Consider the following 26,792-nt stretch of genomic DNA (forward strand, 5'->3'; position numbering starts at 1 on the left):
CCCAGCTTACCCTTCCCCCTCCCCGTGTCCCCAAGTCCATTCTCTAGTAGGTCTGCGTCTTTATTCCCGTCCTGCCCCTAGGTTCTTCATGACCATTTTTTTTTTTTTTTAGATTCCATATATATGTGTTAGCATACGGTATTTGTTTTTCTCTTTCTGACTTACTTCACTCTGTATGACAGACTCTAGGTCCATCCACCTCACTACAAATAACTCAATTTCATTTCTTTTTTATGGCTGAGTAATATTCCATTGTAGATATGTGCCACATCTTCTTTATCCATTCATCTGTCAGTGGACATTTAGGTTGCTTCCATGTCCTGGCTATTGTAAATAGTGCTGCAATGAACATTGTGGTACATGAGTCTTTTTGAATTATGGTTTCTCAGGGTATATGCCCAGTAGTGGTATTGCTAGGTCATATGGTAGTTCTATTTGTAGTTTTTTCAGGAACCTCCATACTGTTCTCCAGAGTGGCTGTATCAATTTTTATTCCCACCAACAGTGCAAGAGGGTTCCTTTTTCTCCACACCTCCCAGCATTTCATTATAGATTTTCTGATGATGCCCATTCTAACTGGTGTGAGGTGATACCTCATTGTAGTTTTGATTTGCATTTCTCTATTAATTAGTGATGTTAAGCAGCTTTTCATGTGCTTCTTGGCCATCTGTATATCTTCTTTGAAGAAATGTCTGTTTAGGTCTTCTGCCTATTTTTGGATTGGGTTGTTTGTTTTTTAATATTGAGCTGCATAAGCTGTTTATGTATTTTGAAGATTAATCCTTTGTCAGTTGATTTGTTTGCAAATATTATCTCCCATTCTGAGGGTTGTCGTTCATCTTGTTTATGTTTCCCTTTGCTGCAAAAGCTTTTAAGTTTCATAAGGTCCCATTTGTTTATTTTGTTTTTATTTTCCATTACTCTAGGAGGTGGATCAAAAAAGATTTTGCTGTGATTTATGTCAAAGAGTGTTCTTCCTATGTTTTCTTCTAAGAGTTTTATAGTGTCCAGTCTTACATTTAGGTCTCTAATCCATTTTGAGTTTATTTTTGTGTATGGTGTTAGGGAGTGTTCTAATTTCATTCTTTTACATGTATCTGTTTGGTTTTCCCAGCACCACTTATTGAAGAGACTGTCTTTTCTGCATTGTATATCTTTGCCTCCTTTGTCACAGATTAGTTGACCATAGGTGCGTGGGTTTATCTCTGGGTTTTCTATCCTGTTCCATTGATCTATATTTCTGTTTTTGTGCCAGTACCATATTGTCTTGATTACTATAGCTTTGTAGTATAGTCTGAAGCCAGGAAGTCTGATTCCTCCAGCTCCGTTTTATTCCCGCAAGACTGCCTTGACTATTCGGGGTCTTTTGTGTTTCCATACGAATTTTAAGATTTTTTATTCTAGTTCTGTAAAAAATGCCATTGGTAGTTTGATAGGGATTGCATTGAATCTCTAGATTGCTTTGGGTAATGTAATCATTTTCACAATATTTGTTCTTCCAATCCAAGAACATGGTATATCTCTCCATCTGTTTGTATCATCTTTAATTTCTTACATCAGTGTCTTATAGTTTTCTTCATACAAGTCTTTTGCCTCCGTAGGTAGGTTTATTCTTAGGTATTTTATTCTTTTTGTTGCAATGGTAAATGGGAGTGTTTCCTTAATTTCTCTTTCAGATTTTTCATCATTAGTGTATAGGAATGCCAGAGATTTCTGTGCATTAATTTTGTTTCCTGCAACTTTACCAGATTCATTGATTAGCTTTAGTAGTTTTCTGGTAGCATCTTTAGGATTCTCTCTACATAATATCATGTCATCTGCAAACAGTGACAGCTTTACTTTTTCTTTTCCAGTTTGAATTCCTTTTATTTATTTTTCTTCTTTGATTTCCAAGGCTAGGACTTCCAAAACACTGTTAAATAATAGTGGTGAGAGTGGACATCCTTACCTTGTTCCTGATCTTAGAGAAAATGGTTTCAGCTTTTCACCATTGAGAATGATGTTGGCTGTTGAGTTTATCGTAATTGGCCTTTATTATGTTGAGGTAGGTTCCTTCTATGCCTACTTTCTGGAGAGTTTTTATCATAAATGGGTGTTGAATTTTGTTGAAACCTTTTTCTGCATCTATTGAGATGATCATATGGTTTTTATTCTTCAGTTTGTTAATATGGCATATCACATTGATTGATTTGCATATATTCAAGAATCCTTGCATTCCTGGGATAAATCCCACTTGATCATGGTGTATGATCCTTTTAATGTGTTGTTGGATTCTGTTTGCTACTACTTTGCTGAGGATTTTTGCATCTATATTCATCAGGGATATTGGGTGGTAATTTTCTATTTTTGTAGTATCTTTGTCTGGTTTTGGTATCAGGGTGATGGTGGCCTCATAGAATGAGTTTGGGAGTGCTCCTTCCTCTGCAACTTTTAGAAGAGCTTGAGAAGGATGGGTGTTTAGCTCTTCTCTAAATATTTGATAGAATTCACCTGTGAAGCCATCTGGTCCTGGACTTTGGTTTGTTGGAAGATTTTTAATCACAGTTTCAATTTCATTACTTGTGATTGCTCTGTTCATATTTTCTGTTTCTTCCTGGTTCAGTCTTGGAAGGGTATACCTTTTTAAGAATTTCTCCGTTTCTTTCAGGTTGTCCATTTTATTTGCATAGAGTTGCTTGTAGTTGTCTCTTAGGATGCTTTGTATTTCTGTGGTGTCTGTTGTAACTTCTCCTTTTTCATTTCTAATTTTATTGATTTGAGTCCTCTCCCTCTTTTTCCTGATGAGTCTAGCTAATGGTTTATTAATTTTGTTTATCTTCTCACAGAACCAGCTTTTAATTTTATTGATCTTTGCTATTGTTTTCTTTGTTTCTATTTCATTTATTTCTGCTCTGATCTTTATGATTTCTTTCCTTCTACTAACTTTGGGTTTTGTTTGTTCTTCTTTCCCTAGTTCCTTTAGGTGTAAGGTTAGATTATTTATTTGATATTTTTCTTGTTTCTTGAGGTAGGCTTGTATTGCTATAAACTTCCCTCTTAGAACTGCATTTGCTGCATCCCATAAGTTTTGGATCATCATGTTTTTGTTGTAATTTGTCTCTAGGTATTTTTTATTTCCTCTTTGATTTCTTCAGTGACCTCTTGGTTATTTAATAACGTATTGTTTAGCCTCCATGTGTTTGTGTTTTTTACATTTTTTCCTCTGTAATTGATGTCTAATCTCATAGCGTTGTGGTCAGAAAAGATGCTTGATATGATTTCAGTTTTCTTAAATTTACTGAGGATTGATTTGTGATGCAAGATGTGATCTCTCCTGGAGAATGTTCCATGTGCACTTGAGAAGAAAGTGTAATCTGCTGTTTTTGGATGGAATGTCCTATAAATATCAGTTAAATCTATCTGGTCTGTTGTGTCATTTAAAGTTTGTGTTTCCTTATTAATTTTCTGTTTGGATGATGTGTCCATTGGTGTAATTGAGGTGTTAAAATCCCCCAATGTTATTGTGTTACTGTTGATTTCCTGTTTTATAGCTGTTAGCAGTTGCCTTAGGTATTGAGGTGCTCCTATGTTGGGTTATGTATGTTTATAATCGTTATATCTTCTTCTTGGATTGATCCCTTGATCATTATGCAGTGTCCTTCCTCATGTCTTGTAACATTATTTATTTTAAAGTCTGTTTTATCTGATATGAGTATTGCTGCTCCAGTTTTTTTTCGATTTCCATTTGCATGGAATATCTTTTTCCATCCCCTCACTTTCTGTCTGTATGTGTCCGTGGGTCTGAAGTGGGTCTCTTGTACATAGCATATATATGGGTCTTCGTTTTGTATCAATTCAGCAAGCCTGTGTCTTTTGGCTGGATCATTTAATCCATTCACGTTTAAGGTAATTATCGATACATATGTTCCTATTCCCATTTTCTTAATTGTTATGCATTTGTTTTTGTAGGTCCTTTTCTTCTCTTGTGTTTCCCACTTAGAGAAGTTCCTTTAGCATTTGTTGTAGAGCTGGTTTGGTGGTGCTGAATTCTCTTAGCTTTTGCTTGTCTGTTAAGCTTTTTATTTGTCCATCGAATCTGAATGAGATCCTTACTGGGTAGAGTAATCTTTGTTGTAGGTTATTCCCTTTCATCACTTTATATGTATCATGCCACTCCCTTCTGGCTTGTAGAGTATCTGCTGAGAAATCAGCTGTTAACCTTATGGGAGTTCCTTCTAAGTTATTTGTCGCTTTTTCCTTGTTTCTTTCAATACTTTTTCTTTGTCTTTAATTTTTGTCAGTTTGTTACGATGTGCCTCAGCATAATTTCTCCTTGGGTTTATCCAGCCTGGGACTCTGTGTGCTGCCTGGACTTGGGTGGCAATTTTCTTCCCATGGTAGGGAAGTTTTTGACTGTAATCTCATCAAATGTTTTCTCGGGTCCTTTTTCTGTCTCTTCTCCATCTGGGACCCCTGTAATATGAATTTTGTTGCATTTAATGTTGTCCCATAGCTCTCTTAGGCTGTCTTCATTTCTTTTCATTCTTTTTTCTTTATTCTGTTCCACGGCAGTGAATTCCACCATTCTGTCTTCCAGGTCAGTTATCCATTCTTCAGCCTCAGTTATTCTGCTATTGATTACTTCTAGCGTATTTCTCATTTCAGTTATTGCATTGTTCATCTCTGTTTGTTTGTTCTTTAATTCTTCTAGGTCTTTGTTAAACATTTCTTGCACCTTCCCAATCTTTGCATCCATTCTTTTTCTGAGGTCCTGGATCATCTTCACTATCATTATTCTGAATTCTTTTTCTGGAAGGTTTCCTATTCCCCTCATTTAGTTGTTTTTCTGGGGTTTTATCTTCCTACTTAATCTTGTACATAGCCCTCTGACGTTTCATCTTGTCTATCTTTCTGTGAATGTGGTTTTTGTTCCACACACTGCAGGATTGTAGTTCTTCTTCCTTCTGCTCTCTGCCGTCTGGTGGATGTGGCTATCTAAGAGGCTTGTGCCCCTCATTGTAGTTTTGATTTGCATTTCTCTACTGATTAGTGATGTTGAGCATCCTTTCATATGTTTGTTGGCAATCTTTATCTTCTTTTGAGAAATGTATGTTTAGGTCTTCTGCCCATTTTTGGATTGGGCTCTTTGGTTTTTTGATACTGAGCTGCATGGGCTGCTTGTATATTTTGGAGATTAATCCTTTGTCAGTTGCTTTGTTTGCAAATATTTTCTCCCATTCTGAGGGTTGTCTTTTATCTTGTTTATGGTTTCCTTTGCTGTGCAAAAGCTTTTAAGTTTCATAAGGTCCAATTTGTTTATTTTTGTTTTTATTTCCATTTCTCTCGGAGGTGGGTCAAAAAGGATCCTGCTGTGATTTATGTCAAAGAGTGTTCTTCCTATGTTTTCATCTAAGAGTTTGATAGTGTCTAGCCTTACATTTAGATCTTTAATCCATTTTGAGTATTTTTGTGGGTATGGTGTTAGGAAGTGTTCTAATTTCATTCTTTTACATGTAGCTGTCCAGTTTTTCCCAGAACCGATTATTGAAGTGGCTATCTTTTCTCCATTGTATATTCTTGCCTCCTTTATAAAAGATAAGCTGACCTTATGTGTGTGAGTTTATCACTGGGCTTTCTACCCTGTTCCATTGATCTATATTTCTGTTTTTGTGCCAGTACCATACTGTCTTGATTATTGTAGCTTTGTAGTATAGTCTGAAATCCAGGAGCCTGATTCCTCCAGCTTCGTTTTTCTTTCTCAAGATTGCTTTGGCTATTCTGGGTCTTTTTGTTTCCATGCAAATTGTGAAATTTTTTGCTCTAATTCTGTGAAAAATGTCATTGGTAGTTTGATAGGGATTGCTTTGAATCTTTAGATTGCTTTGGGTAATGTAGTCATTTTCACAATGTTGATTCTTCCAATCCAAGGACATGATATATCTCTCCATCTATTTGTATCATCTTTAATTTCTTTCATCAGTGTCTTACAGTGTTTTGCATGCAGGTCTGTTGTCTCCTTAGGTGTGTTTATTCCTAGGAATTTTATTCTTTTTGTTGCAGTGGTAAATGGGAGTGTTTCCTTAATTTCTCTTTCAGATTTTTCATCATTAGTGTATAGGAATGCAAGAGATTTCTGTGCATTAATTTTGTATCCTGCAACTTTACCAAATTCATTGATTAGCTCTAGTAGTTTTCTGGTAGCATCTTTAGGATTCTCTATGTATAGTATCATGTCATCTACAAACAGTGACAGCTTTACTTTTTCTTTTCCAGTTTGGATTCCTTTTATTTCTTTTTCTTCTCTGATTGATATTGCTAAAAATTCCAAAACTGTTGAATAATAGTGGTAGGAATGGGAATCCTGGTCTTGTTCCTGATTTTAGAGGAAATGTTTTTAGGTTTTCACTATTGAGAATGATGTTGGCTATGGGTTTGTCACATATGGTCTTTATTATGTTGAGGTAAGTTCCCTCTATGCCTACTTTCTGGAGAGTTTTTATCATAAACGGGTGTTGAATTTTGTCAAAAGTTTTTTTTCTGCATCTATTGAGATGATCATATGGTTTTTATCTTTCAGTTTATTAATATGGTGTATCACATTGATTGATTTGTGTATATTGAAGAATCCTTTGCATTCTGGGATAAACCCCACTTGATCACAGTGTATGATCTTTTAATATGCTGTTGGATTCTCTTTGTTAGGATTTTGTTGAGGATTTTTGCATCTATGTTCATCAGTGATATTGGTGTGTAGTTTTCTTTTTTTGTGATATCTTTTTCTGGTTTTGGTATCAGGTTGATGGTGGCCTCGTAGAATGAGTATGGGAGTCTTCCTCCCTCTGCTATATTTTGGAAGAGTTTGATAAGGATAGGTGTTAGCTCTTCTCTAAATGTTTGATAGAATTCACCTGTGAATCCATCTGGTCCTGGCCTTTTGTTTGTTGGAAGATTTCTAATCACAGATTCAATTTCAGTGCTTGTGATTGGTTTGTTTATTTTTATATTTCTTCATGGTTCAGTCTTGGAAGGTTGTGTATTTCTAAGAACTTGTCCATTTCTTCCAGGTTCCATTTTATTGGCATATAGTTGCTTGTAGTAATCCCTTATGATTCTTTGTATTTCTGCCATGTCAGTTATTAATCCTCCTTTTGCATTTCGAATTCTGTTCATTTGAGTCTTCTCCCTCTTTTTCTTGATGAGTCTGGCTAGTTTTTTTTCATTTTTGTTTATCTTCTCAAAGAAACAGCTTTTAGTTTTATTAATCTTTGCTGTTGTTTCCTTCATTTCTTTTTCATTTATTTTTGATCTGATCTTTATGATTTCTTACTTCTGCTAACTTTGGCGTTTTTTTGTTTTCCTTCTCTGATTGCTTTAGGTGTAAGGTTAGGTTGTTTATTTGACATTTATCTTGTTTCTTGGGTAGGATTGTATTGCTCTAAACTTCTCTGTTAGAACTCCTTTTGCTGCATCCAGTAGGTTTTAGTCATCGTGTTTTCATTGTCATTTGTTTCTAGGTATTTTTTGATTTCCTCTTTGATTTCTTCAGTGATCTCTTGGTTATCTAGTAGTGTATTGTTTGGCCTCCATGTTTTTTATTTTTCACAGATATTTTTCCTGTAATTGATATCTACTCTCATAGTGTTGTGGTCAGAAAAGATACTTGATATGATTTCAATTTTCTTAAATTTACCAAGGCTTGATTTGTGACCCAAGATATGATCTATCCTGGAGAATATTGCATGAGCACTAGAGAAGAAAGTGTATTCTGTTGTTTTTGGATCAAATGTCCTCTAAATATCAATTAAGTCCATCTTGTTTAATGTGTCATTTAAAGCTTGTGTTTCCTTATTTATTTTCATGTTGTATGATCTGTCCATTTGTGAAAGTGGAGTCTTAAATTCCTACTATGATTGTGTTACTGTCGATTTCCCCTTTATGGCTGTTAGTATTTGCCTTATATATTGAGGTGCTCCTATGTTGGGTACGTAAATATTTATAATTTTTATATCTTCTTCTTGGATTGATCCTTTGATCATTATGTAGTGTCCTTCTTTGTCTCTTGTAATAGTCTTTATTTTAAACTCTGTTTTGTCTGACATGGGAATTGCTACTCCAGCATTCTTTTGATTTCCACTTGCATGGAATATCTTTTTCCATGCCCTCACTTTCAGTCTGTACGTGTCCCTAGGTCTGAAGTGAGTCTCTGGTAGACAGCATATATACAGGTCTTGTTTTTGTATCCATTTAGCCAGTTTGTGTCATTTGGTTGGAGCATTTAATCCATTTACATTTAAGGTAGTTATCTATATGTATGTTCCTATGATCATTTTCTTAATTGTTTTGTGTTTGTTATTGTAGGTCTTTTCCTTCTCTTGTGTTTCCTGCCTAGAGAAGTTCCTTTAGCATTTGTTGTAAAGCTGGTTTGGTGGTGCTGAATTCTCTTAACTTTTGCTTGTTTGGAAGGGTTTTGATTTCTCCCTGGAATCTGAATGAGATCCTTGCGTGTAGAGTAATCTTGGTTGTAGGTTTTTCCCTTTCATCACTTTAAATATGTCCTGCCACTCCCTTCTGGCTTGCAGAGTTTCTGCTGAATGATCAGCTCTTAAGCTTGTGGGGATTCCCTTGTATGTTATTTGTTGCTTTTCCCTTGCTGCTTTTAATCTTTTTTCTTTCTGTTTAATTTTTGATAGTTTGATTAATATGTGTATTAGTGTGTTTCTCCTTGGTTTTATCCTTAATGGGACTCTCTGTGTCTCTGGACTTGATTAACTATTTCCTTTCCCATCGTAGGGAATTTTTCAACTATAATCTCTTCAAATATTTTCTCAGTCCCTTTCTTTTTCTCTTCTTCTTCTGGGACCCCTATGATTCGATTGTTGGTACATTTAATGTTGTCACAGAGGTTTCTGAGACTGTCCTCAATTCTTTTCATTCTTTTTTCTGTATTCTGCTCTGCAGCAGTTATTTCCACTATTTTATCTTCCAGGTCACTTATCCATTCTTCTGCCTCAGTTATTGTGCTCTTGATTCCTTCTAGAGAATTTTTAATTTCATTTATTGTGTTTTTCATCAGTGTTTGTTTGCTCTTTACTTCTTCTAGGTCCTTGTTAAATGTTTCTTGTATTTTCTCCATTCCTTTTCCAAGATTTTGGATCATCTTTACTATCATTACTCTCAATTATTTTTCAGGTAGACTATTTCCTCTTCATTTGTTTGGCTTGGTGGGTTTTTATGTTGCTTCTTCTTCTGCTGCATATTTCTCTGTCTTCCCATTTTGTTTAACTTGCTGTGTTTTGGTCTCCTTTTCATAGGCTGCACGTTCATAGTTCCTGTTGTTTTTGGTGTCTGCCCCCAGTGGGTAGCGTTGCTTCAGTGGCTTGTGTAGGCTTCCTGGTAGAGGGGACTGATGCCTGTTTTCTGGTGCGTGGGGCTAGACTTTGTCTTTTTGGTGAGCAGGGCTGCATCCGGTGGTGTGTTTTGGGCTGTCTGTGACCTTAGTATGGTTTTAGGCAGCCTCTCTGCTAATGGGTGGGGTTGTGTTCCTGTCTTGCTAGTTGTTTAGCATTGGGTGTCCAGCACCTAAGCTTGCTGGCCGTTGGCTGGAACTGAGTCTTAGCATTCAGATAGAGATCTCTGGGAGAGCTCTTGCCGATTGATATTACTTGAGACCATGAAGTCTCTGGTGGTCCAGTGTCCTGAACTTGGCCCTCTACCTCAGAGGCAGAGGCCTGACCACGCCAGAGCACCAAGACCCTGACAGCCACAGAGCTCAAGTTGATTGTGGGGATTCAATCCACTGATTCTGAGACTTACCAGAGAAATTTCCCTTTCTCTCTTTGTTTGCACAGCTTCTGGGGTTCAGCTTTAGTTTTGGCCCCCACCTCTGCGTGTAGGTTTCCCTCATGATTCCAGGTATGTGGGGATTTTCTTGCCTTTTGGGAAGTCTGAGGTCTTCTGCCAGTGTTCAGTAGGTGTTCTGTAGGAGTTTTTCCACATGTAGATGTATTTTTGATGTATTTGTCGGGGGGAAGGTGATTTCCACATCTTACTCCTCCACCATCTTGAATGTGCACCCTTCACCTTATTTTTAAAGTTCATTTTTCTAACTTAAAAAGTAATATAGGAAATACAGTAGAGTGGATAAAAGAAAAATTACCCACAGTCTCACTTGCTCTAATGAACTTCTGAGAAATTTCAAAATGGAACAGGGGAGCACCTTGTTATTTTGTGAGTTCCCTTGTCCCTTAGAGTGAGGAGGGCACCTGACTCCAGAATAGTGGTTCCTTTAGGAAACAAAACTTGCCCAGTTTTGATATGTGTGCACGTTTGTTGTTAAGTAGAGGGAAAGAACTGCAAATATGTCCATATGTACATATGTTATACACCCATACTTATGTAAATATGACCAGATATAAATATAATAATTATCTCTTCAGGCTGGAATTGTTCTGTTGCTGTCTGCTCAGAAATGAGGCAGATGGTTTCTCAAGGTTTCTGTGATCTATTTCTCTGATGAGAGGGCTCAGAGATTTCTCTCCTCATGACTTGCAGGTTGACTCTTGCTGTCTCACCAAGTTAACGATTTTTTTTTACTCAGGGACTCTGAGTGTGCAGGAAGAGCTTAGAGCTATTTAAACCCTGGCATCAAGTGGGTGAAATATCAAGCAGTCATGTGTGATCTGGGAGGCAGCAGCAGCAAAAATAGCTGACTATTAGGTTTCTTAGTAACAGATGCACTGAGCCTTTGATGCTGCTGCATAGAGTGTTAATAAATGAACAATCCAGTAGGCATCACCCAGAATTTTCTTGCTGCATTTTAAAGTGCATGTGAATCGAGGTTCCCAACCATGCATAGTGTTTTCTTCCCCTTTCCACAAAACCTTGGTACCTTCAGATCTCTTAAGACAACCATACACAGGACTCATGGGATTGTTTTCTCCAGAACGAGAGTAGGCATGTAACGTTTATGAACATACTGTTTCTGGAAGCTGTTGGGCAGATCAGTCTTATTCCTGCTAGTGACAGAGTGGAGGTACTAAAAGAGAGCACACTGTTTATTTACGTTTAATCAACTTCCTGAACTGAGGGATTGGATCAAATGCTACCACTTTGTGATGAAAGCAGCCCACCTTCTGAGGGTCATGGGTGAGAAGAGATAGTGCTTACAAACATGGAGGGGGTGGTTAAGTCATCATATCATTCAGGATATGTTTATGTGTAGCAGAAAACCCCATATAAGATTTACTTATTTAAACTATTGTTGTTACTGACTGCAAAGAACTATTCTAGGTGCTGGGGATAAAGGAGTGAATAAAACAGACAAAATAGCCGTCTTTTATTCTAGTTGAAAAATGGACTTTTATCACTCACATCAATGAAATTTGGAGATAAAATGTCCAAGGCTGGTGTAGCGCTCCACAGTCTTCAGGAACTCAGACTCGTATTGTCTGTCTTCTATCTTGTTTTTCTATCTTCTTTGACATCTGGCTTCTACTTCCTTGTCCAGACCATCCAGATTCAGACCAGGAAGGAGGAAGAATAAAAGAGGTATCCATGCCTTCCCTTTAAGTTCTGTAAGTTACATGTAGCACTTCCCCTTGTGTCTCATTGGTCAGAATTTAGCCACAAGGGAGGCTGGGACATTTAGTCTTTATTCTAGGAGGCTGTGTGCCCAGCAAAATATCAACGAGGAGGAAAAAATATTGCGGTAACTGGTAGTCTGACACAGTCATCATAAAGTCAGGCACAAGTTGCCTTAGGCTTGATATGGTAGTTTTAAGGACCTGACACAAACAACAGAGAAGGGACAGATGGAGAAAGGGCATTGTGAGGGTACCCACCTTAGGTTGCCCACCACCTTAGTGTGGCCTAGATCTGTTGGAGAGCACTGATTCATTTTTCCTTCTGTGTCAATGCTTGCCTGTAGGTCCATCTTACCATTAAGAAAAGCCTGTTAAGTAGTTTGCACCATATTTATTGAGCACATACTATGTTTGGAGAGCTCAGTAATCTTTAAAAAGTACTGCCAGAAAGTGTAGGGAGGTAGATACGGAGTTTCAGAGTGGCCTCTTCCTTGGAAGGTCCTGCTGAGGCTCAGGACCAGCCCTAGGTAAATTGTAAGATGGCCCCATGCTGGTCCATCACCCATATCCCCACAGATGGAAGAGAGCTCCATTCTCCAAGTGACCACTCTCTGGTCTCTCCCACTGCCTCAGTGGCTCTACTTATGTAATAGGTCTTTCTGGTCCATCAATATGTAAACCTTCATTAAGACCTAGAAAGAAAGCATAAGCTACTTAAAACAACCTGAGTTTTTTTTCTCACTCTGTAGCTCCTGTACAAGACATTTTTTTCTTTATTTTCATGCAGGTAATTTTAGAATGAGAGATTCTTATAATCTAAAGAGGCTTTGGCAGTCATTTAGTCTAAATTCCTTCCTGAGCTTCTCTTCCTTAAAGCTGTGTTCCGCAAGTAATGTGCCATGGAAGTCTAGCTATTAATAGGAGCTCTGAAAACGAGTCCCAAGGTCAAGAAAGCTTGGGAAACAAGAGTACCAAATTCCCCAGTTGGAGATTCGCAATATAATTAGTTTTTATAGGCTGGCAAAATTCCATACCTTACATGAAAATGTAATTGTGCAGGAGTAAACTACTGATGCCTGCAGAACACGAGAGCTCAACACTGAGGACTTAGAGCCTCTCAGAAGCCTTTCATGGTGGCTTGGGTGAAGTGTGAAGGTCCCTGAGTTATTCACCAATCCTTCAGTCATGAAGCTGAGGAAAATGTGTCGCCAACGTTCTATCAATGTTTAAGCATGCTGGGACTCATTATCCACTTGGCTGATTATTCAGTTTTTCTTGGTCTTCATTCTGCCCCCAGCTGCCTCCTCCACATCTGGTCTTAATTGTGAGAAATGCATCAGTACATTTCTATCAGAAGATGAGGAATGGAAAGAAAGTGTGTGGGATTAGATCTCAAATCAGGGGAATTCCTTGTCATTCCAAATGTTACCAATGAATGAAATTGATAATTTAAAATAAAATACCAGAGAGACCTTCAAGATGGTGGAGGAGTGAGATGTGGAGATCACCTTCCTCCCCACAAATACATCAGAAATACATCTACATGTGGAACAACTCCTACAGAACACCTACTGAACGCTGGCAGAAGACCTCAGACTTCCCAAAAGGCAAGAAACTCCCCACGTACCTGGGTAGGGCAAAAGAAAAAAGAAAAAACAGAGACAAAAGAATAGGGATAGGACCTGCAACTCTTGGAGGGAGCTGTGAAGGAGAAAAAGTTTCCACACGCTAGGAGGCCCATTCACTGGCGGAGATGGGGGAGTGGGTTGGGGGGAAGCTTTGGAGCCACGTAGGAGAGTGCAGCAACAGGGCTGCAGAGGACAAAGCAGAGAGATTCCCGCACAGAGGATCCATGCCAGCCAGCACTCACCAGCCCCAGCACTCACCAGCCCGAGAGGCTTGTCTGCTCACCCACCGGGGGGGTGGGGGCTGGGAGCTGAGGCTGCAGCTTCGGAGGTCAGACCCCAGGAAAAGGACTGGGGTTGGCTGCGTGAACACAGCCTGAAGGGGGCTAGTGCGCCACAGCTAGCTGGGAGGGAATCCGGAAAAAGGTCTAGAACTGCCAAAGAGGCAATAGACCATTGTATTGGGGTGCGTGAGGAGAGGGGATTCAGAGCACTGCCTAAACGAGCTCCAGAGATGGGTGCAAGCCGTGGCTATCAGCATGGACACCAGAGATGGGCATGAGACACTAAGGCTGCTACTGCAGCCACCAAAAAGCCTGTGTGCAAGCCCAGGTCACTATCCACACCTCCCCTCCCGGGAGACTGTGCAGCCCGCCACTGACACGGTCCCGTGATCCAGGGACAACTCCCTCGGGAGAACGCACGGCATGCCTCAGGCTGGTGCAACGTCACGCCGGCCTCTGCCGCCGCAGGCTCGCCCCGCATTCCATACGCCTCCCTCCCCCTCCGGCCTGAGTGAGCTAGAGCCCCCTAATCAGCTGCTCCTTTAACTCCGTCCTGTCTGAGCCAAGAAAAGACACCCTCAGAAGAGCTACACGCAGAGGCGGGGCCAAATCCAAAGCTGAGCCCCAGGAGTTGTGCGAACTAAGAAGAGAAAGGGAAATCTCTCCCAGCAGCCTCAGGAGCAGAGGATTAAATCTCCACAATCAGCTTGATGTACCCTGCATCTGTGGAATACCTGAATAGACAATGAGTCATCCCAAATTGAGGAGGTGGACTTTAGGAGCAACGATACATATATGTTTTTCCTTTTTCTCTATTTGTGAGTGTGTATGTGTATGCTTCTTTGTGTGATTTTGTCTGTGTAGCTTCACCTTTACCATTTGTCTTAGGGTTCTGTCTGTCCGTGTTTTTAGTATAATTTTTAGCACTTGTTATCATTGTTGGATTTGTTTTCTGGTTTGGTTGCTCTCTTCTTTCCTTCTTTTTTTTTAATTAGTTTTTAATTTTTAAAAAAATTTTAATAATTTTTATTTTCTATTTGAATAACTATTTTATTTTGTTTCCTTCTTTCTTTTTTTCTCCCTTTACTTCTGAGCCGTGTGGCTGACACAGTCTTGGTACACCGAGTGGGTGTCAGGCCTGTGACTCTGAGGTGGGAGAGCTGAGTTCAGGACATTGGTCCACCAGAGACCTCCCAGCTCCACATAGTATCAAACAGTGAAAGCTCGCCAAGAGATCTCCATCTCAACACTAAGACTCAGCACCACTCAACGAACAGCAAGCTACAGTGCTGAACACCCAATGCCAAACAACAAGCAAGGCAGGAACACAACCACACCCATTAGCAGAGAGGCTGCCTAAAATCATAATAAGGTCACAGACACCCCAAAACACACTACTGGATGCAGCACTGACCACCAGAAACACAATATCCAGGCTCATCCACTGGAACACAGGCATCAGTCCCCTCTACCAGGAAGCCTACACAACCCACTGAACCAACCTCAGCCACTGCAGGCAGGCACCAAAAACAACGGGAAGTACAAAACTGCAGCCTGCGAAAAGGAGACCCCAAACACAGTAAGTTAAGCAGAATGAGAAGACAGAGAAACACACAGCAGATGAAGGAGCAAGGTAAAAACCCACCAGACCAAACAAATGAAGAGGCAACAGGCAGTCTACCTGAAAAGGAATTCAGAGTAATGATAGTAAAGATGATCCAAAATCGTGGAAATAGAATGGAGAAAATACAAGAAACTTTTGACAAGGACCTAGAAAAACTAAAGAGCAAACAATGATGAACAACACAATAAATGAAATTAAAAATTCTCTAGAAGGAATCAAGAGCAGAATAACTGAGGCAGAAGAATGGATAAGTGACAAGGAAGAAAAAATAGTGGAAATAACTATTGCAGAGCAGAATAAAGAAAAAAGAATTGAGGACAGGGCTTCCCTGGTGGCGCAGTGGTTGAGAGTCCACGATGCAGGGGACACGGGTTCGTGCCCTGGTCCAGGAAGAACCCACATGCCGTGGAGCGGCTGGGCCTGTGAGCCATGGCAGCTGAGCCTGCATGTCCAGAGCCTGTGCTCCACAACGGGAAAGGCCACAACAGTGAGAGGCCCGCGTACCGCAGGGGAAAAAAAAAAAATACATGGAGGCTAAATAATGCACTACCCAATAACCAAGATATCACTGCAGAAATCAAATAGGAAATAAAAAAATACCTAGAAACAAATGACAGTGCAAAAAAAAAATGACCCAAAACCTATGGGATGCAGCAAAAGCAGTTTAAGAGAGAAGTTTATAAGAATACAATCCTACCTCAAGAAACATCTCAAATAAACAATCTAATCTTACACCTAAAGCAGTTAGACAGATAAGAACAAAAAACCCCTAAGTTAGCAGAAGGAAAGAAATCATAAAGATCAGATCAGAAATAAATGAAAAAAAATGAAGGAAACAGTAGCAAAGATCAATAAAACTAAAAGCTGGTCCTTTGAGAAGATAAACAAAATGGATAAACATTAGCCAGACTCATCAAGAAAAAAAGGGAGAAGACTCAAATCAACAGAATTAGAAATGGAAAAGGAGAAGTAACAACTGACACTGCAGAAATACAAAGGATCATGAGAGATTACTACAAGCAACTCTATGCCAATAAAATGGACAACCTGGAAGAAATGGACAAATTCTTAGAAAAGCACAACTTTGCGAGACTGAACCAGGAAGAAATAGAAAATATACACAGACCAATCACAAGCACTGAAATTGAGACTGTGATTAAAAATCTTCCAACGAACAAAAGCCCAGAACCAGATGGCTTCACAGGAGAATGCTATCAAACATTTAGAGAACAGCTAACACCTATCCTTCTCAAACTCTTCCAAAATACAGCAGAGGGAGGAACACTCTGAATCTCACTCTACGAGACCACCATCACCCTGATACCAAAACCAGACACAGATGTCAGAAAGAAAGAAAACTACAGGTTAATATCACTGATGAACGTACATGCAAAAATCCTCAACAAAATACTAGCAGACAGGGCTTCTCTGGTGGCTCAGTGGTTGAGGGTCCACCTGCCAATGCAGGGTACACGGGTTCATGCCCCGGTCTGGGAGGGTCCCACATGCTGCGGAGCCGCTGGGCCCATGGGCCGTGGCCGCTGGGCCTGCGTGTCCAGAGCATGTGCTCCACGACAGGAGAGGCCACAGCAGTGGGAGGCCCGTGTACCGCAAAAAAAAAAAAAAACTACTAGCAGACAGAATCCAACAGCACATTAAAGGATCATACATGAGAATCTAGTGGGTTTTATCCCAGGAATCCAAGGATTCTTCAATATACACAAAACAATCAATGTGATACACTCTACTAAAAAGTGAGGGATTAAAAAACCTATGATCTTCTCAAGAGATGCAGAAGAAGCTTTTGACCAAATGCAACACCGATTTATGCTAAAAACCCTCCAGAAAGTAAGCATAGAGGGAACTTACCTCAACATAATAAAGGCCATATATGACAAACCCACAGCCAACATCGTTCTCAATGGGGAAAAAATGAAACCATTTCCTCTTAGATCAGGAAAAAGACAAGGTTGCCCAGTCTCACCACTGTTATTCAACATAGTTTTGGAAGTTTAACCATGGCAATCAGTGAAGAATAAGAAATAAAAGGAATCCAAATTGGAAAAGAAGAAGTAAAGCTGTCAGTGTTTGCAAACAACATGGTACTATACATAGCGAATGCTAAAGACTCTACCAGCAACTACTAGAGCTAATCAATGAATTTGGTAACGTTGCGGGATAAAAAATTAATGCACAGAAATCTCTTGCATTCCTATACACTAATGATGAAAAATCTGAAAGAGAAATTAAGGAAACCCTCCCATTTACTGCAACAAAAAGAATAAAATACCTTGGAATAAACCCACCTAAGGAGACAAAGGACCTATATGAAGAAAACAAAAGGCCTATATGCAGAAAATTATAAGACACTGATGAAAGAAATTAAAGATGATACAAACAGATGGAGAGATAAACCATGTTCTTGGATTTGGAAGAATGAACATTGTGAAAATGACTGTACTACCCAAAGCAATCTACAGAGTCAATGCAATCCCTATCAAACTACCACTGGCATTTTTCACAGAACTAGAACCAAAAATTTCACAATTTGTATGGAGACACAAAAGACCCTGAAAAGCTAAAGCAATCTTGAGAAAGAAAAATGGAGCAGGAGGAATCAGACTCCCTCACTTCAAACTATACTACAAAGCTACAGTAATAAAGACAGTATGGTACTGGCTCAAAAACAGAAATATAGATAAATGGAACAGGACCGAAAGCCCAGAGATAAACCCACACACATATGGTCACCTTATGTTTGATAAAGGAGGCAAGAATGTACAATGGAGAAAAGACAGCCTCTTCAATAAGTGGTGCTGGGAAAACTGGATAGCTACATGTAAAAGAATGAAATTAGAACACTCCCTAACACCATACACAAAAATAAACTCAAAATGTATTAAAGACCTCAATGTAAGTCCAGACACTATAAAACTCTTAGATGAAAACTTAGGCAAAACACTCTCTGACATAAATCACAGCAAGATCCTTTTTGACCCACCTCCTAGAGAAATGGAAATAAAAACAAAAATAAACAAATGGGACCCAGTGAAACTTAAAAGTTTTTGCACAGCAAAGGAAACCATAAACAAGACCAAAAGACAACCCTCAGAATGGGAGAAAATATTTGCAAATGAAGCAGCTGACAAAGGATTAATCTCCAAAATTTACAGGTATCTCATCCAGCTCAATATCAGGAAAAGAAACAACCCAATCCAAAAATGGGCAGAAGACCTAAATAGACATTTCTCCAAAGAAGATATACAGACTGCCAACAAACACATGAAAGAATGCTCAACATCACTAATCATTAGAAAAATGCAAATCAAAACTACAATGAGGTATCACCTCACACCAGTCAGAATGGCCATCATCAAAAAATACACAAACAATAAATGCTGGAGAGGGTGTGGAGAAAAGGGAACCCTCTTGCACTGTTGGTGGGAATGTAAATTGATACAGCCACTTTGGAGAACAGCATGGAGGTTCCTTATAAATCTAAAAATAGAACTGCCATATGACCCAGCAATCCCACTACTGGGCATAAACCCTGAGAAAAGCATAATTCAAAAAGAGACATGTACCACAATGTTCATTGTAGCTCTATTTACAATAGCCAGGACATGGAAGCAACCTAAGTGTCCATTGACAGATGAATGGATAAAGAAGATGTGGCACATATATACAATGGAATATTACTCAGCCATAAAAAGAAATGAAATTGAGTTATTTGTAGTGAGGTGGATGGACCTAGAGTCTGTCATACAGAGTGAAGTAAATCAGAATGAGATAAACAAATACTGTATGCTAACACATATATATGGAATCTAAAAACAAGAAAGCAAAAATGGTTCTGAAGAACCTAGGGGCAGGACAGGAATAAAGACGCAGTCTTAGAGAGTGTACTTGAGGACACAGAGAGGGGGAAGTGTAAGCTGGGTTGAAGTGAGTGAGTGGCGTGGACTTATATATACTACCAAATGTAAAATGGATAGCTGGAGGGAAGCAGCCGCATAGCACAGGGAGAGCAGCTCGGTGCTCTGTGACCACCTAGAGAGGTGAGATAGGGAGAGTGGGAGGAATTTTCAGGAGGGAGGAGATATGGGGATATATGTATATGTATAGCTGATTCACTTTGCTATAAAGCAGAAACTAACACACCATTGTAAAGCAATTATACTCCGATAAAGATGTTAAAAATTAAATTATTTAATTAAATAATATACTAATGAATTAAATTGTTTTATAAATTCTCTTTCTGATTGACTCTCCAGAGAGATCTTAAACCCTCCCTTTCACTTATACTTGATTTGATTATGTTGTTATTTGGGGAAGTTTCACATTTCCAAAATGGTCCATCATTTCCTCTTTTTTTTTTTTTTTTTTTTTTGGCATGTTCTGAATAAACTTAGGGCTTTGTAAGGCAAGACCAGTCAGCCTTTGGAGAGTATATTTCATTTTATTTTTTCAGGTTCTCTTATTTATGTCCACAGTCCTAAACCTGGGGGGTTCTTGCTTTTGACGTATACTAGTTACTAACACTTAGTTTATGTAACTGCACTTGTTTATCTTTAAAGACAGCTGTTTTTACTTTAATAGTGACCAGTTTTGAGAAATGGATAGTCTATTACCGAAGTGTAAAAATATTTTTAGTCCCCAGTGAATGAGGTAAATTTTTTTTTTTTTTTTAGTGAAAATAAGCTCCCTGGCTGAGGCATTTTTTTAAACATCTTTATTGGAGTATAATTGCTTTACAATGGTGTGTTAGTTTCTACTTTATAACAAAGTGAATCAGTTATACATATACATATGTTCCCGTATCTCTTCCCTCTTGCATCTCCCTCCCTCCCACCCTCCCTATCCCACCCCTCTAGGTGGTCACAAACCACGGAGCTGATCTCCCTGTGCTATGCAGCTTCTTCCGACTAGCTATCTATTTTATGTTTGGTAGTGTATATATGTCCATGCCACTCTCTCACTTTGTCACAGCTTACCCTTCCCCCTCCCCATATCCTCAAGTCCATTCTCTAGTAGGTCTGTGTCTTTATTCCCATCTTACCCCTAGGTTCTTCATGACATTTTTTTTTCTTTCTTAGATTCCATATATATGTGTTAGAATATGGTATTTGTTTTTCTCTTTCTGACTTACTTCACTCTGTATGACAGACTCTAGGTCCATCCACCTTACTACAAATAACTCAATTTCGTTTATTTTTATGGCTGAGTAATATTCCATTGTATATATGTGCCACATCTTCTTTATCCATTCATCTGTTGATGGACACTTAGGTTGCTTCCATGTCCTGGCTATTGTAAATAGAGCTGGAATGAACATTTTGGTACATGACGTTTTTTGAATTATGGTTTTCTCAGGGTATATGCCCAGTAGTGGGATTGCTGGGTTGTATGGTAATTCTATTTTTAGTTTTTAAGGAACCTCCATACTGTTCTCCATAGTGGCTGTATGGTACATTTCTACCAACAGTGCAAGAGGGTTCCCTTTTCTCCACACCCTGTCCAGCATTTATTGTTTGTGTATTTTTTGATCATGGCCATTCTGTCTGGTGTGAGATGATATCTCATTGTAGTTTTGATTTGCATTTCTCTAATGGTTAATGATGTTGAGCATTCATTCATGTGTTTTTTGGCAGTCTGTATATCTTCTTTGGAGAAATGTCTATTTAGGTCTTCTGCCCATTTTCGGATTGGGTTGTTTGTTTTTTTCTTATTGAACTGCATGAGCTGCTTGTAAATTTTGGAGATTAATCCATTGTCAGTTGCTTCATTTGCAAATATTTTCTCCCACTCTGAGGGTTGTCTTTTGGTCTTGTTTATGGTTTCCTTTGCTGTGCAAAATCTGAGGCATTTTAAATCTATCCAAAGCCAGCCTGAAGAGATGAACAGGTCTGGCAGCTCAGCCATCATTGCTAAAGGACATGGCTCCAGCATTGACCTTCAGCTCTGTTGGGAAAGGCCACAGTGTTCTGCCAAGAAGGGGATCTGGTTGCAAGTATGTGATGGCAGCCAGCTGCTGACAGTGGTGCATGGGCAATGGAAAGATGTGTTGGCTCAACTCTGACAACACCAGAGCTGACAGGTCCCTGAGAGATGGTGGTATCTAGTGGCTTAAAGTTGTGTTGTGTGGAATCCCCCTCAGGGTCATCTGCCACAACCCAGTGATCAGAGCCACTTTCTTTTCTTTGCTTTTTGCATAATCTTTGTTTGAAGAAAGGGTTCCATAAGTGAAATAAAATTTTAAAGTAGGAGTTCAGTTCATTTTCCTCATTACATTGGAGTGGAGTTGTGGGGACTGGTGATGAGAACATTTGTCCATGGTCACGGGACTTTCAGGTGGTTCAGTGCAGAAGTGGTTCAGGCCAGGCCCATAGGGAGTGAGTCAGCAGTGGGCCTGGACAAGGTGTCTAGGCCCTCTCAGACTTAAGACATTCTTCTTCCCTTTTCCAGGCAAGTGGCGCCTGGGAATTCCACCCCCATCTCTATGCCACCCATCTAAATAAGATTCAGACTGACTCACCTAAAATGCTCACCTGCTGCTTAGTGGCTATGAGACTTTGAACAAATTTGAATAAATATAACCTCTTCGAATCTCATTTTTCTCACTTAAAAATGGCAATAATAAGACTTACCTCAAAACTTGTTGAGAATTAAATACAGTTGGCCCTCCCTATCTGAAGGTTCAGCCAACCACAGATTCAGCCAACCTTGGATGGAAAATACTCCAGAAAAAAAAGAAAAACTCCAGAAAATTCCAGAAAGCAAAATTTGGGTTTGTTGCTCACTGGCAACTATTTGCATAGCATGTTATTATATTTATAACTATTTACATAGCACTTACATTATATTAGGTATTACAAGTAATCTAGAGATGATTTAAAGTATACAGGAGGATGTGCGTAGGTTATATGCAAATATGATGTCATTGTATATAAATGACTTGAATATTCATGGATATTGGCATCTGCAGGGGCTCCTGGAACCAATTCCCTGTGGATACAGAAAGGTGACTGAAATAAATGTCAGATCTGAAAAAATGTTCATCACAGGCCTGGCTCTTGATAGGCGCTCCGTCAGAGGTGGGCATTAGTGTTTGTGTTCTTCCTGAGTTGTGTTTCAGGAAACTCACTCATGTTGGTGGCAGGAAGTTGGGAACAAGGGTACCAGGTCTCACTTATCTGGAAGCTATAGAGTGTGGCCTGGCAAAGATTAACTTGAGAGGATCTTCTTGGGGGAAACTGGATCTCAAACCTGGCAGTCGGTACAATTCATGGCCAATTTCCAATTAATGGTAAACAGTTCTAAGCTAGTCAGAAATCTTCCTTCTCCGTGGGAGCTCTGCGTATGAGGCAGCAGAAGAGAATCCAGATGAGGGAAGAGTTGAGTTGGGGTAGGAGACAGAGCCTGGAGCAATTCCCTAAGCAGAAGAGGTAGCTTCTGGAAGCTACCAGCATGCTAAAAAGGCACCCTTGAAAGTACAGGAAACTATAATTTCCAGAGTCTTCTGCTCTGTGTTCACTTTCCCTGCTACCTGATAATACTCGAGCTGCCTCCAGGCAACTTCCTCAAGGCTTGGTCTGTTCCTGTCTGAAGGTGACCCTGAGTCTAAGAGAGAGGTGGCAGTTAAAGGCTCCGCTACCTGAGAAAGCTCTAAATGAGAGTGAGCTTTGTGATGAGCTGCCTAAAGCATTTGGGAAAGGAGGAAAAAAAAAAAAAGCTGAATTATTTGTATTTCCCAGGGATCTTCAGGGCCTCTGCTGTGCTAGTGTTCAGGGTGTCCTGGACATCTCAGTGGACCCTGGACACATCCCTGCTCTTCCTTAGCTTCTGGTTTAGGGAAGTCATTCCTGTGTCAGGACAGGAAATCATCTATACTTACACTGCCCACTTGGCTAGATTTCTTCCCTTAAAACAAACACTTCCCAGTCTCAGTGTGGAGAATCCTCTAACTGAAACAGTCTTCTCAGGGAGAAAAGTAAACAACTCTTGCAGTTCTTCTTTATTTGTGATTCATAAATCTGTTCCAATTCATCTTTAGTTTTTCCTTCACCCATGCATCAAGCATTTACTGGATGTCACTGTTTGCCAAGCACAGTATTAGGCACTGGATACAAAGCTAGTGGAGCCCTGGCCCTGTAGGTACTTAAAGCCTCACTGGACATTCCCCAAGCAGCAGGATATCACAGCAGGGTAGAAAGTGCTCAGAAGCTATCCCAGCCCAGAAGAGGGATCTCTAAACAGAGTGTGTGTGGTATGGAATGGACTGTGTCCTCCTGAATTTCCGATGTTGAAGCTCTAACACCCAATGTGACTGTATTTGGACATAGGGCTTTTAGGAGGAAACTAAGGTTAAATGAAATCATAAGGGTGGGGTCCTAATCCAATTGGATTGGTGGCCATATGAGAAGAGGATGAAAAAGAGATCCCTCTCTCTCTCCACATGCACACAGTGGGAAAAGAGGTCTCACCAGAGCCTGACCATGCTGGCATCCTGATCTTCCAGCTTCCAGGACCGTGAGAAAGTAAATTTCTGTTGATGGTATTTCGTTGTGGCAGTCTGAGCTAAGATAATGTGTGTGTGTGTTTGAGGGGCAGTGGGGCGGGGGGGTGGGGAGATAGGAGCTTCCCAGAATTGTTGGCACCTCACCTGCCCCCGAAGGACTGTCCGGCTTTGTCATCAGGCCTTGAAGATAAATGCGTAGGGCTGACTTCTTGTAGTTTATAAAATTTCTTAGCCAAGTCTGGGATGACTTCCTCAGGACTCAGCAAAGTCAGCCTAGATATGTACAGTCCTGTCTCCCAACTCAGTCCCAACAGGGCCCAATTCAAATCCCACCACTTCTGGCACTATCTGTAATAGAACTGATATCTCTCTCCTTGGGAATTATTTGAAACCTGATCATGACATTTTCATATGTTCTTGTTATCTTACGCACAATTAGATTGACTGTCACATCAGTGCGAAGATCGTGTCACTTATTTCTTTGCCTCTATTCCTAGGAAGGTAGAGTAGGGCTTGCCCATAGAGCCTGGTCCATGTTGTTGCTGTCACCAGACAGACTTGGCTGGATCTAGGCTCTGTTGTTTACTACGTGACTCTGGGGAAATTATTTAACCTCTTTGAGCTTTGGTTTCCTCGTCTGTACTACGGTGATAACATTAGGGCTTATCAGATGGACTTGCTGGCACAGTGAATGAAGCATTGTGTATGGAGGGCTTAGCACAGGATCTGGCCTTTAGCATGTGCTTGGTGTAGGTCTTGTTGAAAACTTTTTGATATTTGTCTTTACCAGACCCCGTCTCTCACTTCCATGTTTCCTCCTGCAAGACCATTTACTGAGTGACTCACCTATTTGCTGGAAAAATGAAGATAACCTGATGGGCTTTAAACTCTGTTTCTTAATATCGAGGAGATAAAAGGTAGAGGAGGGAGAGTAGAGAAGGAGAAGTGAGAAAAGAAAGAAAGGACTGGGAGAAGCAGAGAAATCGCCTTTATTCTACCAGTGTCTTACCTGTGCCGGCCTCCTGCCAGACCTTAGACACATTTGGGCCTGAGGAGGTGGGAGGGGGGAACCACAGCCAGCCAGGGATCCAAGGCTGCAGCCTGGAACACAGGGTCCTCTTTAATGAAAGGGCTGCATACTGCACGGTGTCTGCCAACTGCAGTGAGCTGAGGGCTATACGAGGGGGCCAGCGCCCAGGGAAGGGATGCAGAGCCTGTGGAGCCAAGGGAGAGGAGGGGACCATGTGACCAAGGGCTTTGTGAGGGCACTGGGTTGCCCGGGTAGGTGAGCTTGTGGAGAGCACTGAGCATCCTTGCACCTTGGAGGAGACCCATCCCCACACGGCAAAGACAGGAGACCGAGAGAAGGAGATTGCACCTCACCCATGTTGGTAAGGTTCCTCTACTTGGCCCAGTCTTCTGACACTCCTCCCAGAAGCACAGACCCCACCTGAGCTCAGGGTAGCTGGTTCCCTGGCTTGTGCAGAAAGATTTAGAAACAGGTTGTAGTTTGAAAATGTTCCCATGAGCTTCAAAAAGAGATGAAAGGGTGAGAGACAGGAGGTCAGTAGGGGTTCAGAGTTAGAAACCATCAGTCAACTCTCTGGAGAGTCCTTAGGGAAGTCATACTTATCCATGCAAAGTAAGGGGAGAAGGAAGATAGAAAGTCGTTCTACCGCAGATGAGGGGTTAACCGTCTCCCCGTTTGTAAGTCTTCACAGCACTTCCCCCTAAGGTTTCTGCAATCCTGAATTATTTTTCAAAAGTCTCATATCAAAGTACATCTTTATTATTTTCAAGGAAAACTCACAATAATAGAATTTGAATTTATTTAGCCCTATGGTCATGTGTCATTTCTTTTGTAAATATTACTCAGTGTAGTGTGTTCTAACTTCACATGTAAAGCAAAACTGAGGAACCAGGATGGGTTACATAGCAAACCAGTGTAATCAGCTCTACAATCCAGAGAGCACTGTGGGGAGAGGAGAGGATATGGTTTGAGTTGTCCCTATTCCATGTCTGAGGCAGGGCCTCAGGAGGAGGTGTGGCTCTAGACGGCTCGGAAGAACAGGACCAGACTAATAAGTGGAAATGCCAGGGAGGAGGTTCCAGCTCACTACAGGAGGGAACTGTGAGTTGGTGCGTGCCCCCAGCACCGGAAGTATTCAAGCTGAGGCTGGGTGGCCATCACCAGAGAGGAGGAAGGGGGTGTGAGCTTTGCTGTTCTGCTCTCCTGTTCTGCCCCGGCCAGCAGTCCAGGGTGCCGATGAGAGTAGGTAGCAGGTGTGTGGCTGTCTTCCTGATAGAAATCTTCAAAGACTGAGACTGCTTCTCCATCAGCCCAGCCTCCTTTCCTTATTTACTCTTTTGGTAAATTGATCTTTTGTCAACTCTCTAAACCATTCTGAGCCCACTGAAACCTTTTAGACTTGACCACCACTTGGGTTAAACTTCCCAATGTGTGAAGTAGCACTTTATTCTTATTTTGGTTTTAAATAGATAGACCTCTTTCAGGTTTCAAGGAGGTGCTTCTCAAACTTCTGCGAGTTTGAGAATGATTCTAATTCTCTTCATGATTCTATAGCCTCTTCTGGGTTTTGCCTTCCAGACTATGATCCTCATATATTGTCTTTTCCATACTTAAACCTATGAGTCACCTTGAGAGTTTCACTGTGCTTTGCTAGATCTTTTCCAGCTTTTTAAAAATACCTTCGTGAAGTAGGATATCCTGAACCACATGCAGCTTTTCCAGCTTACATTTCTGCAGTTTTATGCATATTTACTCTGTGGGAGGCAGTGTGGTGTATATGAAAATGCGTGATTTTAGGGCATAGAAAATCCTGGATCTTCCATGGATGTTATGGGCTGTGTGACTTTGGGGAGTTATTTAACCAGCCACTTTGAGCATCAGTTTCTGCATTTGCAAGACGGAGATAGCAGTAGGCCCCTCAGATGTTCATGAGGATAAACAACTTGGCTTTTTTTTTAAAAAAAAATTATTTATTTGGCTGCACTGGGTCTTAGTTGAGGCACGTGGGATCTTCGTTGCCGCATGCAGGATCTTCAGTTGCAGCATGTGGGATCTAGTTCCCTGACCAGGGATGGAACCCAGGCCCCCTGCACTGGGAGTGTGGAGTCCTAACCACTGGACCACCAGGGAAGTCCTGCAACTTAGCATTT

General features: G+C 40.4%; 1 protein-coding gene across 1 annotated transcript in view; it reads left to right on the forward strand.

The window, feature by feature from the left end:
* Nucleotides 1-26,792, forward strand: part of ADAMTS12 (ADAM metallopeptidase with thrombospondin type 1 motif 12) — a 393,027-nt gene that overhangs the window by 192,346 nt on the left and 173,889 nt on the right.

The sequence above is a fragment of the Leucopleurus acutus genome (assembly GCF_964270905.1).
Source record: "Leucopleurus acutus genome assembly, chromosome: 3".
Lineage (NCBI taxonomy): Eukaryota > Metazoa > Chordata > Mammalia > Artiodactyla > Delphinidae > Leucopleurus > Leucopleurus acutus.